This window comes from Prionailurus bengalensis, chromosome C2, assembly GCF_016509475.1.
Source record: "Prionailurus bengalensis isolate Pbe53 chromosome C2, Fcat_Pben_1.1_paternal_pri, whole genome shotgun sequence".
NCBI lineage: Eukaryota > Metazoa > Chordata > Mammalia > Carnivora > Felidae > Prionailurus > Prionailurus bengalensis.
In genome coordinates this window covers 58,388,549-58,408,823 of record NC_057350.1, presented here as the reverse complement: position 1 = coordinate 58,408,823, position 20,275 = coordinate 58,388,549, and the positions used below count along the sequence as shown (strand labels likewise).

Below are 20,275 nucleotides of genomic sequence, written 5' to 3'. Positions count from 1 at the left end.
ATGGTGTGCCCTTACAGTCTACAGATGAAAGGGTTTTTTAAAAACATTTTTGGCAACATTACAAATATCTTTATATGTTTTCTGTCACATTATGTCAGATCTCTTTTTTATGGTAGGTACAGAGGGAGATACATATTATACTTATGCTGCATTTCCCATATCTGTTTTCCACATGGATAATCTTCTTTCTAGTACCTTTCATTTTACTAATTTTAATTTCATTTTGATCCTTGTCCTCAAGCCTATCATTTGCCTCATTTATTTGAAAATGTTTTGTGCAGTTTTCTGCTTTTGATGTATCTTTTACTTCTGTTATGGTTTTAAACATTTTTTGTTTACTTCTTACCTGGTAAAAGATCAGATTTTATCTCCTTCTGTTGCCTTGTCATATCTTCCCTCTTATTTTATTTATTTGTTTTATTTTATAGAGTGAGAGAGAGAGAGACCATGAGTGGAAAGAGGGGCAGAGGAAGAGAGAGAGAGAGAGAGTAAGAGAGTAAGAGAGAATAAGAGAGAGAGAATCTTAAGCAGGCTACATGCTCAGGGAGGAGCCCAATGTGGGGCTTGATCCCAAGACCCTGAGATCACGACTTGGGCTGAAATCAAGAGCCTGCCACTCAACCTACTCAGACACCCAGGCACCCCTCTTTCCTTTTATTTTAGAGACAACTTCTTTAAAAGCAATTTAGAGACAATTAAGCTTCTGATTTTTAATTTTTATGGGGGTCCACTTGCCCACAATTGGTATTTGCTCCAACAAAACTTTTTAGAATGAGTGTATTTTATCTGTAAGTTCTTTCCAAATTCCTCTCCTCTGTTTATCTGTAATATCTTTGTAACGATCTTGTGTTACTTCTTTTGATTTTATTACTTCTTTTGAATTCATATAATTCATATTATAAACTCCTAGACTTTGAAGTTTCCTATGGATTAAGGACTAAGACTATGTTTCAAGTTTGTAGAAATTCTCTTTATGACATGTGTGTGTGTAACTTCTTTTTGCCTCTACTTTCCTTAACCTACTGGAATCAACCTGCTGGGTAACTTACCATATGCAAATTCTCTCATCCCCTGCCTTACCAGTAGCCATCTTCCAGCAAATATGGCTTTTCTGTGTGATCTCTTATTTACCCTTGATTTCCTTGCTGCTTAAAATACTGTGGTGAAATAATCCAGAGAAGTGATGGCTACCAGACAACATTCTCATCCTCCTTGTTCCAAATGAGAGCTCATTGGTTAGGGTGCCAATTACTTTGGAGATTTGTGCTTTGACAGCTTTGTGTGATATTTACAGATATGAGTACATGTCTTTGGTTTCTTCCATAATGCTATTAGACCTTGACTATGTTCTTTCTTAGAAATTTGTTGAAAATGAAGATGAGTACTTTTGTTTCTCATTCTCTGAGTTTTGTGTGATATCTAAAAGTGGAAAGGAGAAACCACTTTTTTTACAGCCATTTTAAAACTGAAAATACTCTTCTATCACAGCATTCTGAGAATACAAAGTAGAGGCTTCTGAAACTTTCATTGGCTTATTATAGAAAATCACATTAAGAGTTTTCTCCCTGTGAATCTTCACAACAATGTTCTCTTTAGTGTGACTTTTTTTTTTATGGGCTCAGTGTGGGTCTTTTTAAGCTTTTCTGTCAGGGGAGACACAAATGAAGTGTTAGGATTTGCTATCAGAAAGGATTGGTAGTATGTTCTAGGTCCATCACTATCTCCTGGGGGTCTGGAGAATTGTTTCCTTAAAATATAACCGTTAAAGGGCACCTGGATGGCTCAGTCACTTAAGCGCCCAACTTCAGTTCAGGTCATGATCTCGCGGTCTGTGGATTCGAGCCCCACATCGGGGTCTGTGCTGACAGCTTGCTCAGAGCCCGGACCCTGCTTCAGATTCTGTGTTTCCCTCTCTCTCTGTCCCTCCCCCATTCATGCTCTGTCTCTGTCTCTCTCAAAAATAAATACACATTAAAAATTTTAAACATAAACGTTAAGTTTTGTCTTACTCATTTTATTATTGTTAGAAGGCAGGAATCCAGTCCAAGTTTCCTGGATCTTCTCTTGTTCTGTCAGATTCTCTCACTAAACTAGGGGGTATGATGTAATTTGTATTTTGAAGAGTGGAATTACATGAAAGACCATCGCTCCCAGCCTGCACTTCTAACATTCTTCTTATCTCTGCCCAGGTTCAGGGGACAGACCATATTCTGTTTTATCAAGTTTCTTCTCATCCCTATGTCCTTCCTTCTGTGCTGTGTTCTGGGAATTGCCATTTTGAAATGATGGCAATAAAAAGAATGTCATAGGGAATACATGTGGAGGGGATAAGACCTTGGCTCTATGTGGCTACAAAATTAACTCCTCTGGAGTTGGAGAATGGCCACCTGTTTTTCTGAGTCAGTCCATCTTCACTGTTGCAGAATTAACTTCTTACAAAGAAGGTGAATCAAAGCCTTTTCTAACCTTACTAGGTCCATCTGGCCTGTTTTGGTTCAGAGATTAAAGCATGTGTTGTGCAGTTCAAAAATGTACTTCTTGAATTTATCCCCACGGCTGATGCAATTAGTTGAAATTCCACCCGGATCTGGCATATGGTCTTCTCTTGTCTTGAGTTTACAGTAATTTTGCCAGCTTTTAACAAAACTTTTCATATTTTCATGGATATTTTAATGGTAAGTGGGAGAGCTGACATAAACAGCTCAAGCCTCCACCATCTTAACTTCCATATTTTCACAATGAAGCCACACCTTAAATGCCTCGAGAGCAGGGACTCCTGTGTCATCTACAGGGCTCTTTATTTAATTAGTGCCCAGTAAACATGATTGATTTAGAACTGAATAAAATAAAAATTAAGTTGTCCTTGGTTCTTACTTTACTATGCTAATTTTGAACTTTATATTATCCTAGTTCTGAATATTATGAGTACATTAAAGTGATAAAATTCGCATGTAAAAAATACATCTAAACTTCAGATTTTTGTTTACCTGTACAAATCTTACTCTAGTTGAAATTCTCTATTACTTTTTAAAAAAATTTTTTTAACGTTTATTTATTGTTGAAAGACAGAGAGACACAGAGCATGAGCAGGCGAGGGGCTGAGAGATGGAGAGACACAGAATCTCTCCACAGAGAGCCGAAGTCGGTTGCTCAACCGACAGAGCCACTCAGGCGCCCCTCTATTATTTTTTTTTAAAGAAAGCTCAACTTGTAAATAAATGGAATTTTGAAAAGTCTTGGAAATTGTGCACTTGTAAAGTACAAATCATTATTTTCTTTAGTTCACTCTACCAAATTGCTCACAATATATAGTGAAGCATTCAGCTTGGTCATATTAGAGGCAGCAATTTACAAAATTTCCATTATTGTCAAGAGACATATGGGAGTTAATGAGCTCTCAAATCATGGCTTACTCCAGGTGTTATTTACTTTACCCATCAGTATCTTTTCTTTTTAGAGTCACAAAGACAACTAGTATCAGAAGATCTCTTTTAGACCATCACACACATTCTGCCATATCATGAAAGATGCCATAGCTACTGACCTAGATTTTAAGTCCCCCTTCACTTGTATCATAACCACCTAAGGCAGCGGCTGTCTTTTAATTTTTCCTTTTGCAATGACCTCTAGGCACGGAGAACGGTTGTAAGGCCCAATCTAGAACCATACTTTAAAGGATAAATTATAGAATTTAGAGTCAAAGGACTTGAGTTTCTAGCTCTGCCATTTATGATCTATATGACTTCGGACATGCCATTTATTCTCTCTCAAATGTTCAGAGGGCTGTGTAAATAAATATATTTGAATAAGTTAGATAAACTATAAATATGCTATAGAACACTGCACTTACTGTGGATTGCTCTTCAGATGGATGATATTCAGTGGTGATCAGAGCCAGGTCAACTGGCAACCGACTAGAGCAGTAACACGTTACACAGAATGTAAAAGGAGGAAGAAAACCTTATTTATCAGAACACTTCAATGGGATGAAATGCGGAATGGGTGTGCATGTGTTTGGGAGGACGATTTTGATAACTTAGGCTGAAGGAGAAGACTCTCAAGGGATATGTATCAACAGATGATGCCTAAACTGCTTTCCAGGAAGGACCAGACAAATTAACTACAGCCTTCTGTTTTGATGAGCAAAATACAGAATCTGGGTTTACCAATGGGATCCTCTTCCCCTTTCCTTCCCTCACATACCTGAGCAATCGTTCTCAATAAGTTCTAAACCACGAGTTAGAAAAATATCTGTTATAACGGCTACCACCTTAACAGCCTGTTTGGGACATGCATGGGAAGCAATTGAGTCTTCAATTGTATACTTAATGGAATATTCAAATTGTACTATAAATTGTACTATAATGGATATTCAAATTGTACTATATAGTAATATGCAATTGTACAGTAACATCGATGTGGTGTTAAACAAGAGGCATGTCTTTTCAAGATTAAGTTCTCTAAATTCTCCGACTCTTGGCATTATTTGCTCTGACTTAGGTCTTTGTGGTTCAGCTTTTAACATACTGATTAAACTCTGTTTTTCGGGTTTCTTATGAAGTTATAGCTCTTGAAATGACCGATGGTGGCTTCCTGCTTTATTCATGATTAATGAGGTTTTTCACAACCTCTCTGTGTCTATGCTTGTTGTCCTGGCTAATCTCCTAGAAATTAGCCATCTTTCTGCTTTTCAGGGATTGGTTGTCTGGGATGCTGATTATTTTGCCTTATGGGTCACCCCTGGTACTTGTAAGTAGAAGCGAAGGACACAGTAGATGCCACTGTTTGGGTCTAAGCATTGCTTTTTTATTATTACAATCCAAGAGATAATTTATAAAGGCTGACAGCCTTATTTTAGTTTCCCTGAAAGTTGTTTTGATTCTCTGGGCCCCAGAGCAAGCCCTTTTTAGAACAGAAACTATTTGTTTATACAGTCAGACTTTGAGGATGATTTATTATATATTCATATGAGAAAACTACAACTCAGGCAATTCAGGACTTTCAACTTATTTAAAAAAAAAAACTTTCAACAGCAATGGTATGTTTCCAGATAAAAGCAATGTCACTTGATGAACAGCCTACTTGTTATCTATCTTTCTGATTTTGGGAAACCAAGAGAGGTCAGCCAAGGACATCTCCAAAAAGGTACTATTATTAATGGAAATTAAATTCATTAAATGGTATACAATACACAATATGTTTTCTGCAATTGTATTCTAAAATGAAATGGAAAATAGTTCCATAACTCTGGAGCTGATATCTGATTTAAAATATGTTTTTGCACATAATTTAATTTAATCTTTGTTTTGTATGAAATTTATAAATCATCAAGAAGATATAAACAGGGATGCTGGAATTAATTTGCTTGATGAAAGATGATCCTGTTGGCTGTGCTTATGGTTTGAGAATCCCCTCAGGACTTTGACCATTTTGTTTATGTCTTTAAGTCTGTTGGGAGTATATACATGGTACATACAAGTGTGAAGGCATAAAATGTAATATAAACACCATAAATGTGATTCTATTACTCTTTTGCTGAAAATCACTTTAAGTCTCATTCAAGTCTTCACGTCTTTAAGATGTAAATTTCTTTTCTTTTTTTTTTTTTTTTTATACTTATTTTTGGGACAGAGAGAGACAGAGCATGAACGGGGGAGGGGCAGAGAGAGAGGGAGACACAGAATCGGAAACAGGCTCCAGGCTCTGAGCCATCAGCCCAGAGCCTGACGCGGGGCTCGAACTCACAGACCGCAAGATCGTGACCTGGCTGAAGTCGGACGCTTAACGGACTGCGCCACCCAGGCGCCCCTGAGATGTAAATTTCTTAATATTACATACAGACCCTCCATGACGAGACCCTCGACCATGTTCTTCACTGGATCCCTGACCACTGCTTCTGAACTTCCCCTCCAAGCTACACATACATGCACACATGTGAGCATACAAACCTCCCTAACTGTGGCTGTAGGTTTACTACATAATTCTGTCTGGATTTGTCTGATGTTATCCCTATCTGATATAACTTACACTAAGCCAAAGCAACCCAGCCCGTGCACGGTCCTGCCACTAAACTTGCAAAATTAAGAGATACGAGGCAGCCCCTGTCTTGACATTTTTAGAGGAAAGACAGTTAATTTACGTTGAAAAAGCATTTGCTGTTGAGTGATATATGATTGGAGAGTATAAAAAGGGTGGCTAATGTATAGCCTATTGATAATTAGAGGTAGCTTGAATTTGGGTTATAATTCAAGCATTTATGAGACATGTGATCTTCTTAGTCAAGGAAACTTCTCTCAGCTTCAGTTTCCTTGTCTAAAAAGTGGGCCCAGCTAGAATACTAGGCAATCAGGAAATCGGGTTTATTTCTCACCCACTGGATGGGTAAAGAAGAGAATTACCTGGGTGAGGGATAGGAAGAATGGGGGCACTTGGCTGGTGGTAAAAAGTGGAAAGTACTGGATGAGTCGCCTCAAGTATTTGGAGGACTTGGAGTCCGGCTGTGCACCCATGAGCATTTTGAAAAGTTCAAAGAGCAAAGGCAGACCAGAAAATGGGAGTCAGAGGAAAGGGTCAGAGACAAGTCAGGCCTTAATGGAGGGAACAATAGGGTCAGGATCACACGAAGTGGTGATGGCTAGGAACAAAGTGGAGGGGACTGTGACTTGTCCCAGATCAGCCCAGACAATAAAAATGCATTAACTCCCAGGGTGATTGTGAGCATAGGCTATTAAAAGTCATGTAATTTGAAGCATTTAAAAAACCGTAAAGCTCTAACAGAGATTACTATTTTTATCTTATGGTATCATAAAGATGAAACAACTGCCAAAAAGCTTGTCAAGATTAACTCCATCAGGGAGCAACCTAACAGCTGTCCTCCCTTCTACCCAGGGGAACGTGCACTTGGCATTCACAGAAAACTTGCCTTTGCTTCTCCTCGTGCGTCCGACGCTCTCTCAGACTCGGGGCATTCACCTTCTGCTTTGATCCCTCGGTGCTTCTGGTGAATCGTCCAATTCCCAACCATAAAGGCTAATGCAATAGCAGGACTTCAGGCATTTTGCATCAGGAAATCTCTCCACTCTTGCTACCTAAAGTTAAAAAATGTATTTCTGAAGGGCAAAGTTATTTTTTCCCCTACTTTGTTATTTGTCGAGTCCTCTGTCCTAGTGAGCCGATGTGCTTACATTCCATTACCATAAATTCAATTGTTGGAGAATTTGTTCTCAATCTTTTTTTCCCCCCCTCTGGATATACAGCTACATTTAGGTTAGGTTGTCATTAGAAAGTTGCTTGCTTTCCTTTTGTTGAAGAGTTCTCTGAACTTCTCACTGCCTGTTTGATTCTATTATTCCTTTTCAATAGCTTTTCATTTTCTCAAATAGTACTGGTCACTCTACTGTCCAGTGAATATTTTCCTACCAACAGATAGACATTTACCTGCCAGTCATAAAGGAACTGGTATACTGGAGATCTTTCCTTTGTGCATCAATTCACAAAATCAGTTTGTCATGGTCTTTCTTATTCAATGATCTATCCTCATTGGTCCTTGTTTCTTTCCCCTCATTCTTCAAAGCTGCACAGATTCCTGAGCAGGCAGATTATGCTGCCCCTTTCTGATAATATTAATCTGACATTCAGGGTGCTCCATTAATGTGCCTGTGGTCAGAAACACAAAGTGAAATGCTCATCTCAACCTCCTTTTTAAGAGAAGTTACTGCCCTGCACACTGTAATCACAGAACAGTGACGAGGCAGTCAGCCAAATGCATCTCCTCTGTCGAGAATGTTAAATTCTAGAATTTAATGTGGCTACAACCTACACGTTGAAGAGACCCTGGATTAGAAATGAGGCAACTTAAGTCATAATTTCTGTTCTGTATCGAAAAGTCTTTATTCATTGATCTTCTCACCACTCCTATATTTCCCTGATCTTTTACCCTGTAAAATTAGAAGCTTGATTAATTGACCTTTAAGGTTCCTGACAACTTTAGAACTCCATTTTCACAATTTCTTTTCTTCCTGTACAAATACAGTCTCCCCACAGTGGGGGAAAACAAAACAAAACAAAACAAAAACCCAGAGTGATTGGGGAAGTCAACAGAACAGACGTTTTAGCTGAGCTTGAAAGACAGAGTTCAACACTTCCAGATAGATGAAGGAAGAAAAGTGTTCTAAATAGCAAGTGCCAAGTCACAGAGGTAAATTAGCATGGAGTATGTGAACTTTGGGTAAATAACCAGTTTGGCAGCTCTAGCCTAGTGAGGTTTGTACTATCATATTACATGACTAACTTTGAATTAACATGGAATTTCTCAGTTGAAAAAAAAAAATGACATTAAATCACATTTACACAGAGGATAACAAGGGCCAGTGGGTTTTCCCGGCTCTCAGGAAGGAGCTTCGCAGTAGACGCTCTAATTCTAGGGCCAGTAATTACCTTCAGGAGGCCAGACCAGTGAAGGGTTTCTGCAGCCTGCATGGAGTCAAGTATTAGGGGAGATGCCTCCTTAGTCTGACTGTCCATAGTGCAGCCAGAATGAAGAGCCCAAACTCAGTCCAGTTGCTGCACAAAGAGACAGAATCTAGATATGAAGCTCTGGAAAGGCAGATGGAAGGTTGGAAGTACAGCCCGAGGATAACAAAGATGATACCTTCTGCATGCCCAGAAATTTATGGTGATTAAATTGTCTAAGGCAGTTAAAGGGTTTAACATACTTTCTGACCCGTATCATTGAATAAATGGAAGGGTGTTTATTGTTGTTGCTTAAGGCACTGAAATTTAAACACTGAAGGCCTTAGTTGAGGTTTGGTTGGCTTCTAATGTAAAGGGGTGAGACTACACAACAATAAAAACAACAAAGAAATAAAACAAGCAAAGAACAAAAAATAGTAGAATGTTCCTCAAGCCCCAGGCGTTTTCCTATTCTTCCCCTGCCCTCCTCTCCAAGGGACCTCCCAGGGAGCCCTCACTAGTGCTTTTGCACTCATTCATTATGAGATCCAGATCCTACCCCACCCCCTGCCCTACAGTGTTTCTGGTTACAATACACTGAGTTTTACATGGTGCTGCCATGACTTTGAACTAGAAGTTCTTCTCTTCTCACCTCTCACTTAGAGGATCAAGATACGGTAGTTTGGTGAACTACAGTTGGATAGCACCAGCATGAAAGTCAGGATACCTGAGTTGTTTTTTGGGGGTTGTTGGTGTTGGTGGTTTTGTGTTTTTTGTTTTTTTATTTTTTTTTGAAGCTCTGTCATTAATGAGCTGGGTGTCCTGAGCAAGTAACTCAATCTGCCTATGCCAGAGTTTCTTATCTGAAAAAAGAGATGAGTTAGATGACATACAAGGACTTCTCCAAATACAGCAGTATGAAACAGTGGCAGCACCTAGGGAATCTGCCCTCATTACTAAAGTTGCCAAAACGTCTCATCCCATCATCTTGGGCCTCAAACTAGCATCAGCTGCATAATACCAGATAATGAGCTCTAGCTGGAAGGAAAATGACAAAGAGGGAAGTAATACCCACAATGTTCCAAAGTCATTATTTTAGCCAACAGGAAGCTGTTCCCAATAGCCATGAGTTTGGATAAAGGACATCCAAGGAGCTAATGGCCATTTTTGGATATTCAGTAATCGGTAACTGTAGGCTATTTAATTCTCCTTGTTACAAGTCAACTTGAGCACCACACCTTTACTGGATGCCTCCCTCCTGCATGTAGGTGTCCTAGGCATGTCTTCTCTGTACTAGATATGCTAATGCTTACCAACTAGATGTGCTAATGCTTACCAAATATCCACTTTCTTTAAAACATATTCTATAACTTGGCCGATTCTAAAGTGAAAAAAATCTCCTTATTTCCACGCTAAATTTGGATTAACATGTAAATTAACATCAGGATCTATTAGTTTACACATTCCTGGTGAGAGAAATTTAACTTAGGTTAAGGTTAGCTTTTCATGACAATTGCATTCTATCATTATCCACAGATACTAAGTCTTTGCCAAGAACTCCTTATGCTGATGTGGTTTCAAGAAGAACTTTGCAATGGTGCTTTTCCCCGGTAGAGTCTTAATTGTCATTGTTCCATGAAGTTAATGTTGCCATGCGGCAGAGCAATAATCTGCAAAGCTATGAAAAATAAAAATCTAGGTATTTTTGCTACATTTCATGTAAGTTTTATTGACAGAAGTCTGTCTAAATGAAGTGGCATTCATGCTTAACATTTTAAGACAAAAGTATTAGCATAAGAGAACAGTCTATTGTGAAAAACAAAGCTCCAGTGAAGAAGGGGAAAGAGGACTTGCTTGAAAAAGATGGGTTAATGAGGTAGGTATGAATCAGATTTTTTTTTTCTCAGTCTTAAAAAGAAGATTCTCCCCAATCATATCTACAATTGAAGAATGTTCCATTGAGATAAGAAGATTCACAAAAAAGAGTATATCTATTTTATTTTATCCTTTTTCTCAAGGGAAAGAGCATAAAATGCAGCCTGAGAGATTCAAGCTAAACCTTGGGAGAAATATCATGATAGTTAACAATGATGAACACGGAAAGGGGTATGGAGGAGAGGGTTCCACTACACTTTTGTGGAGGTTTTCAAAGTAGGAGAAACCATCTGTCTGAGTGGAGTTGGACAAGTTCTCAACTTTGTTTCACATTTATAAAATAAGGGAATGTCTGAGGCTCTTCCTAACTTTGGAACCTGGTACTTCAGTCATACCAAGTGTATCTTTGGCTGCAGTTGGTGCTATTGGAATGGGGGAATTTCGGTGTTCTTGGCTACTTCAAAGGATCTCTGTCACCATAGCCCCTTTCATGGCCTATCTACCATATCTCTCCTTGGGCTGTTCACCAAGTCAATAAAACTGGAAACAGTAACGGCAAATATGATCTTTTATATCCTTATGATTAGGCCATTCGTATTTTCCAGTTCTCCAGTGAAGTTGATGCCATCCCACTAATCCCTTCACTGTATTTGTGTACCTTTTATTTTCTGGTGTCTCTGGCTAAATGCACTTTCTAAAGGCATTGTGGGTTAAGGGAGAGCTATATTCTCTGGAAATCCTTAGGCTACTTGGGTGTGTAAAGAAGACCCTGAGATCCATCCATCCTTACTTGGAGCTCTGGTCCTGCCATTAGTAAATAGCACTTCAGTATTTGAAATGACACCCAAGGAGCTCTGAATCAGAGCTTCAGTGATTTACCTGAATCAATGTCTAGGTAAAACTTATTAAGAGTATCAAAAGAGATGGCACATAAGAAGGCATTTTGTGATAGCATAAAACCTGGTTATATAATTAACATTATTGTGAGGACCTACCTTTCTTTCTTCTTCTCTCTGTTTTGCTGGTTTCCATGGAGCTAAAGATATTGTGAATGATGAGGCAGAATGGAAACTTGACCAGTGTGGCCCATTCAGACTATTCAGGAAATGAGATTATCAGAAATTTCTTTCAATAATGTAAAAGCAGGAGTGTTGAAACAAAGGTTTTGATAAATTCATTTTATAAGGCCAGACTAGTTCTCCATGTCCAAACATAAGCATGAATTAGTTCTTTGCCCAACATTTTTTTACTGTAGTATATGTCTTCTTTCTGTCTCCTAGTAATATATAGGCCATTAAAATTAAGGAACATGACAATAAAACTACTGATTTTTGACCATTACCAAAGCAACTTGTCATTAAAGAGAACATATTGAAGCAGTAAATCAAATGAACATTGCATCATGGAGACTATAAGGTTATTAAGAAAGAGGTTTTTTTCCTAACTTTTCAATATTAGGATATTGTGCTGTGAGGTATTTCAATGTGGGGGTTAGCGAAGGAAATTGAACTTATCTAGGAAGGTTGCAATAATATTTTTTGAAAAGAAATGAATTAAACAATGAAACATTTTTAAAAATGTAATCTCCTGAAAATGCAATCTCTACTGTAGTCTTTTTCCACATTGACAATCTACTTTCTGTCCCTTCTGCATTCATAAGACCAGAGAAGTGGCAATAAATTGTGTCTGCCCCTGGTCGTGCCTGGATTCTGTGTAGAATATTTTAGACACACCTACTTTCTTCCTGATCACAGCAAAGGGTTTAAATCCATCAGCAATGTGATTCCCAGAACATATGGCTCATAGGGGAGAATAGCTTGCATTTAGCTCTGGCCAGCTGTCCAGAGCTCAACAATGTTGGTAACATATTTCAGGCCATATAAACTAGGAAATATATTTAGAAAGTGCAAGCTAAGAAATGTACACTAATCTCTACTATATTCGAAAACACAAATTGCCATTGCATTATTGCTTAGAGCAGAATTTAATTAAATTATTCCTGGTCACTAAAGATCTGACTGAACAGGAATAATATTCACCTTTTCAGACCTTGTGTAGATGGCATTCATCTGGCTAAAACCATAAAAATAAGCTTTCTGATAACTGGCAAGTTCTTCAATTGCATGTCAGATATGATTTCTGACACTGTAAAAGTTAAATGATCAAGGGAAGATCCATATGCATAAGATGGACCATCTGCATATTTGCCTCAGCTTTCAGACACTTAAGTGAAAATAAGGCTTATTTTAAGTTTCTGAGTTCATGAATAAAAAATAAGTTCGTTAACAAGGCTCCTTGGAGATGTGGCTAATTCTTGGGCTGGGGCAGGGAAAAGAAAGATGAACCTGGAGTATCTTGTAGTGCCAGAAAGAATGGGATTTAAAAATAAAAGAACAAAAGAAAAAGGAAAGGAAACAAGATGGACATATCTCAAAAGGACACAGGAACCAACCCAACAGAGCTCCCAATGGCCAAAACTGCAACAATCTGAGCAACAAAATAAAGAACTATAGCATTGGATTAACACTCGAAGAATTAAACAAATATCCATGTGCCCATACTAAGGGAAATAAATGACTGAATAAGAAATAAATACCGGAGAAGAGACAAATCTTCCATTGACAAGAATTCTAAGATAGATATATATATATATAGTTCTTCCCTTCTTCAGGAGGCAGAGCATAATTCTCCCCTGCTTAAGTGTTCATTGAACTTAGTGACTCACTTCCAAAGAATAGAATATGAAAGGAAAAATAATAACTTCAGAGTAGAGAGCCATGACAAATACCACCTTAACCAAGAGATCAATGGTACCATCATCAGTGATAAATCATGTTAATAATATGTATCCAATATGGTATGATATAATGAAACGGTCCCTCACCTCCTCAGCATGTCTCCCCCAAGTCCATAATTCCAGTCTAATCATAAGGAAACATCAAACCAAACCAGAATCAAGGGGCCTTCTACAAAATATCTGACCACTATTCTTCAAAATTCTCAATAAATAAGGAACAAGGAAAGACTGAGGAACTGTCACAGATTAGAGGACAGTAAGGTGGCATTTTGGCTACATGTAATACAGTTGAAACAGAAAAAGAACATAAGTGGAAAAAAACAGGTGAAATACAAATCAAGTCTGTAGTTTAATTAACAGTATTGTAACAAGATTAATTTTTTAGCTTTGACAAATGTACTCGAGTTATATAAGATGCTAACATTAGGGGAAGCTGGATGAAGGTAACATATCAAGTTTAGATTTTTAAAAATAACATATTTAAACTCAGTTTTTAACTTCACACATTTAAAAGAGAGTTAAACCCGCATTTAATGGTGTTAAAATAAATCTAACTTCACTTTCTAAGGAGAGCATTGGTTCTTTCCACAGTATTTTTTTGCTGACAGCCTCTGAGAGAGATGGGATCTCCATCTATCCATGCATTTGTCCTTGTTAAAACCTTAAATTTTTATAAAAGGGTATTCATTTTCCCACTACTTTATTAAAGGAAACATGTCTATGTATTAACTAATATCATCAGATTATTCCATTCTCAAGGCTTTCCAGGAGAGATAATAACAAATTAATTATTGCTTATTTAAAATTTTGAATGGGGGGGAGGGGCCAAGATGGTGGAAAAGCATGAAAGTTTTTTTTTGCGTCTCTCATTGCTGAAATACAGCCAAATCAACACTAAACCATCTTGCACATCTAGAAAACTGATTTGAGGATTAACACAACAATCTTCACAACCTGAACCAGAGAACTTGGCAGGTATGCAGCATGAACTGGGGGAGAGAGAAGACATGGAGGGCAGGGAGCTGTTTTTGCTTGTGGAAAGAGGACAGAGACATGGGGGGAGAGTACAGGAAAAGCACCTCCCCCAAAAGCAGCTGGAGAGAAGGTGAAAAAGTGGAATCAGCTGCAGGGACTGAACAAAAAAGGGAGAAAGGATAAAGGAGAGTGTTTAAATTCCATTAAGACTCTATAAATAGGGGGAGCACAGAGTCTGAGGCTCCGTAGCTTGGTACCTGGTGGTGCTCTGGTGGGAAGGGCGAATCCCCAGGAGCAGAGAGTGAGGTCCAAGGGGTCCTCGGGCCACATGGGGAGAGGCGGTTCTCCTGCTGGGAGGACATCTGGTAGAGGCTGTGCAGCCACCACACAGGCAAAGGTCCCAATGGACTCTGGAGAACAACCATATTCGCTGGTGTTGGAACAAGGATGTTAAGGGTGAAGCCTGGTGCCAGATGTGTGTTGTGATTTTCCATAAACCCTGAAACACTGCTGCTACAAGATCACGTGAACTTTTCCTGGGGTGGGCTACCACCCAGCCCATTGGCATCAGTGTGGGAATTGGCATCAGTGTGGTCTTGTAAACGTTCCTGGGGGTGGGCGGGCACCCGGCCATTGCTCAATGAGACTCTCCCCTAGAGGACCTGAGCAGATCAAAACCACAGTCCTTCAGAAGTGAGGGGGTGAGAAACGCAGCCCCATTTGAGATAAAACTCAGGAGGGAGGTGCCACCTGGCACCTGATGGCTTGGTCACAGACAAGAAGCAGGGGTGGAAAGAAGCCAGAGACAAAGGAGGGATGCCTGATTGCTGGTTGTGGAAAGCACAGAGTTCCCATACTTGAGACTGGGTAGCTGGGTGACACCATTTTCACCCCTCCCACGCATGCACATACATGCCTAGACACGCCACAGCAATCCACCCCAGTAAGCTAAGCAGTGCCTCTAAGTGGAGAACAGAGCCGTTACACTAAACCCCACCCAACTGGGCAAACTGCACTCTTGACAAACACAAGTCTCTCCACCTGCTTAGTTTACAGACTATAAAGTGCTTTATAGCTTGACTTCTATGGGAAACCAGATGTAATTTCAATCATACTTCATTCTGTTCGCTGGTCCTTTTATTCATTTTTTTCCATTTTCTTTTCTTATTCTTGAATACAAAAGAGAAAAAAATATTTTTATTTTCCATTTTTATTAAAAAGATTTTTGGGGCGCCTGGGTGGTGCAGTCGGTTAAGCGTCCGACTTCAGCCAGGTCACGATCTCGTGGTCCGTGAGTTCGAGCCCCGCGTCAGGCTCTGGGCTGATGGCTCAGAGCCTGGAGCCTGTTTGCGATTCTGTGTCTCCCTCTCTCTCTGCCCCTCCCCCGTTCATGCTCTGTCTCTCTCTGTCCCAAAAATAAATAAACGTTGAAAAAAAAAATTAAAAAAAAATAATAAAAAAGATTTTCAATTTTTTTCTACTGTATTTTTTACTTTTTTGTAGATATTTTCAATTCTATTTTACTTTTATCATTTCATTTTATTCTATTTTATTGTATCCATTTTTTCAAATTTTCGAATGTTTTCCTTTCCCCACTTTTTTCTTTTGTCTATTTTTTCTCTTCTTATCTTTCCCTTTTTTATCTAATCTATCAAATTTCTTTCAACAACCAGACCAAAAAACACCTAGGCTCTAGCATCCTTAATTTGATTTCTTTATGTTATTTTTAACTTTTTAATTTTAAGGTTTTTTTTACTTTATTAATTCTGTTTCTTCCTTCAAAATGACGAAACTAAGGAATTCACCAAAAAAGAGCAGGAAGAAATGGCAACCAGAGAATTAATCAACACAGATACAAGCAAGATGTCTGAACCAGAATTTAGAATCACGATAATAAGAATACTAGCTGGGGTTGAAAAAAGATTAGAATCCCTTTCTGCAGAGATAAAAGAAGTAAAAGCTAGTCACGATGAAATAAAAAATGTTGTAACTGAGCTGCAATCTCTAATAGATGCCATGACAGCAAGGATGGATGAGGCAGAGCAGCAAATCAGCGATATAGAGGACAAACCTATGGGGAATAATAAAGCAGAAAAAAAAGAGGGAGACTAAGGCAAAAGAGCCTGAAATAAAAATAAGAGAAACTTAGTGATGCATTAAAAAGGAATAACATCAGAATAACAGGGGTCCCAGAAGATGAAGAGAGAGAAATAGGGGTAGAAGGGTTATGTGAGCAAATCATAGCAGAAAACTTTCCTAACCTGGGGAAAGACACAGACATCAAAATCCAGGAAGCACAGAGGACCCCCATTAGATTCAACAAAAACTGACCATCAACAAGGCATATCACAGTCAAATTCACAAAATACTCAGGCAAGGAGAGAATCATGAAAGCAGCAAGGAGGAAAAAGTCCCTAACCTACAAGGGAAGACAGATCAGGTTAGCAGCAGACATATCCACAGAAACTTGGCAGGCCAGAAAGGAGTGGCAGGATATATTCAATGTGCTGAATCAGAAAAATATGCAGCCAAGAATTCTTCATCCAGCAAGGCTGTCATTCAAAATAGAAGGAGAGATAAAAAGTTTCCCAGAAAAACAAAAATTAAAGGAGTTTGGGACCACTAAACCAGCCCTACAAGAAATTTTAAGGGGGACTCTCTGAGGGGAGAAAAGATGAATATATATACATACATATATCAAAAGCAACAAAGATTAGAAAGGACCAGAGAACACCACCAGAAACTCCAACTCTACAAGCATCATAATGGCAATAAATTCATATCTTTCAGTACTCACTCTAAACATCAGTGGACTCAATGTTCCAATCAAAAGACATAGGGTAACAGAATGGATAAGAAAACAAGATCCATCTATATGCTGTTTACAAGAGACCCACTTTAGACCTAAAGACACCTTCAGATTGAGAATAAGGGGATGGAAAACCCTCTATCATTCTAATGGTCAACAAAAGAAAGCCAGAGTAGCCATACTTATATCAGACAATCTAGACTTTAAAATAAAGACTGTATCAAGAGATGCAGAAGGGCATTACATCATAATTGAGGGGTCTATCCACCAAGAAGACCTAACAATTGTAAACATTTATGTGCCAAATGTGGCAGAACCCAAATATGTAAATAAATTCATCATAAACATAAAGAAACTCATTGATAGTAATACCATAATAGTAGGAGACTTCAACACCCCACTCATAGCAATGGACAGATCATCTAATCAAAACATCAACAAGGAAACAATGGCTTTGAATGACACACTGGACCAGATGGACTTACGAGATATATTTAGAACATTTCATCCTAAAGCAGTGGAATATACATTCTTCTCTAGTGCACATGGAACGTTCTCCAGAATAGAACATATACTGGGACACAAATAAGTTCTAAGTAAGTACAAAAAGATCGAGATCATACCGTGCATATTTTCAGACCACAATGCTATGAAACTCAAAATTAACCACAAGAAAAAATTTGGAAAGGTAACAAATACTTGGAGACTGAAGAACATCCTAGTAAAGAATGAATGGGCTAACCAAGAAGTCAAAGAGGAAATTAAAAAGTATATTGAAGCCAATGAAAATGATAACACCACAGCCCAAAACCTCTGGTATGCAGCAAAGGCAGTCATAAGAGGAAAGTATATAGCAATCCAGGCCTTCCTAAAAAAGTAAGAAAGATCTCAGATATACAGCCTAACCTTACGCCTTAAGGAGCTGGAAAAAGAATAGCAAATAAAACCCCAAACCAGCCAAAGACAGGAAATAATAAAGATTAGAGCAGAAATTAATGCTATCGAAACCGAAAAAACAGTTGAACATATCAATGAAACCAGAAGCTGGTTCTTTGAAAATATTAACAAAATTGATAAACCACTAGCCAGTTTGATCAAAAAGAAAAAGGAAAGGATCCAAATAAACTCAAGAATGAAAGAGGAGAGATCACAATCAACACAGCAGAAATAAAAACAAGAATAAGAGAATATTATGAGCAATTATGCCATAATTATGCCAATAAAATGCCAATATTATGCCAGTAAAATGGGCAATCTGGAAGAAATGGACAAATTCCTACAAACATATACACTACCAAAACTGAAACAGGAAGAAATAGAAAATTTGAACCGACCCATAACCAGTAAGGAAATCGAATTAGTAATCAAAAATTTCCTAAAAAACAAGAGTCTAGGGCAAGAAAGCTTTCCAGGGGAATTCTACCAAACATTTAAGGGAGAGTTAACACCTATTCTCTTCAAGGTGTTCCAAAATATAGAAATGGAAGGAAAACTTCCAAACTCTTTCTAGGAAAGCATTACCTTGATTCCAATACCAGACAGAGACCCCACTAAAAAGGAGAACTATAGACCAATTTCCCCTAAAGGCTAAAGACTCCACCAAAAAAACAACAACAAACTATTAGAACACATAAATGAATTTAGTAAGGTTGCAGGATATAAAAATCAGTATACAAAATTGTTGCAGTTCTTTTTTTTAAGAGAGAGAGAGAGAGGAGAGGGGCAGAAGGAGAGAAAGAGATTGTGGAGCCTGATTTGGAGTTTCATCCCATGATCCTGGGATCATGACCTGAGCCAAGAGTCTGATGCTCAACCAACTGAGCCATCCAGGCACCCCCAAAATTGTTGCATTTCTATATATTAATAACGAACTACCAGAAACCAAAATCAAGAGAATAATACCATTCAAAACCTCATCAAAAAGAGTAAAACACCTAGGAATAAATTTAACCAAGGAGATGAAAACTGTAAGACACTTATGAAAGAAATTAAAGGATATGGGACAAATAAATGGAAAGGAATTCTGTGCTTGTGGATTGAGAATATTAACACTGTTAAAATGTCCATATCACCTAAAGTAATCTACAGGTCCAATGCAATCCCTATCAAAATTTCAATGGCATTTTTCACAGAACTGGAACAAATAATTCTAAAATTCACATGGAACCGCAAAAGACCCTACTTATGTCAACCAAAGAAATCTTGAGGAAGAATTAGAAAGCTGGAAGGATCATAACCCCTGTTTTCAAACTTAAAAAGTTATATGATATGGCACAAAAACAGCCACTCAGACCAATGGAACAGAACAGAGAACCCCGAAATGGACCTACAAACGAATGGCCAACTAATCTTTGACAAAGCAGGAAAGAATATCCAATGAAATAAAGACAGTTTCTTCAGCAGGTGGTACTGGGAAAACTGGACAGTGACATGCAGAAAAATGAACCTGGACCACTTTCTTACACCATACACAAAAATAAATTCAAAATGGATGAAAGAACTAAATGTAAGACAGGAAGCCATCTAAATCCTCAAGGAGAAAGCAGGCAAAAACCTCTTTGACCTCGGCTGCAGCAACTTCTTACTCAACACGTCTCCAGAGGCAAGGGAAATAAAAGCAAAAATAAACTACTGGGACCTCATCAAGATAAAAAGCTTCTGCACAGCAAAGGAAACAATCAGCAAAACTAAAAGGCAACTGACAGAATGGGAGAAGATCTTTGCAAATGACGTTATCAGATAAAGGGTTAACATCCAAAATCTGTAAAGAACTTATCAAACTCAACACACAGAAAACAAATAATCCAGTGAAGAAATGAGCAAAAGACATGAATAGACACTTCTCCAAAGAAGATATCCAGATGGCCAACTGATACATGAACTAATGCTCAACATCACTCATCATCAAGGAAATACAAATCAAAACGACAATAGGATAGCACTCACATCTGTAGAATGGCTAACGTTAACAACTCAGGCAACAACAGATGTTGGTGAGGATGCAGAGAAAGTGGATCTCTTTTGCACTTCTGGTGGGAATGAAAACTGGTGCAGCCACTCTGGAAAACACTATGGAGGTTCCTCAAAAAATTAAGAACAGAACTACCCTTCGACCCCGCAATTGCACTACTAGGTATTTATCCAAGGGATACAGGTGTGCTGTTTCAAAGGGGCACACAGACCCCAATGTTTATAGCAGAGCTATTGACAATAGCCAAAGTATGGAAAGAGCCCAAATGTCCATCGATGGATGAATGGATAAAGAAGATGTGGTATATATATACAATAGAGTATTACTCGGCAATCAAAAAGAATGAAATCTTGCCATTTGCGACTTGCCATTTGGAGGGTATTATGCTAAGTGAAAT

The 20,275-nt window shown here is 38.3% G+C and overlaps 1 long non-coding RNA gene across 1 annotated transcript in view; it reads right to left on the bottom strand.

Annotated features, from left to right (window-relative positions):
- Positions 1-6,927: 6,927 nt before the first annotated feature.
- The window catches only part of LOC122491419, a 188,828-nt gene continuing 175,480 nt past the window's right edge, over positions 6,928-20,275 (bottom strand). The window contains exon 3 of the long non-coding RNA XR_006299355.1: positions 6,928-7,088. This is a non-coding gene — a long non-coding RNA (uncharacterized LOC122491419). The remainder of the gene's footprint in view (positions 7,089-20,275) is intronic.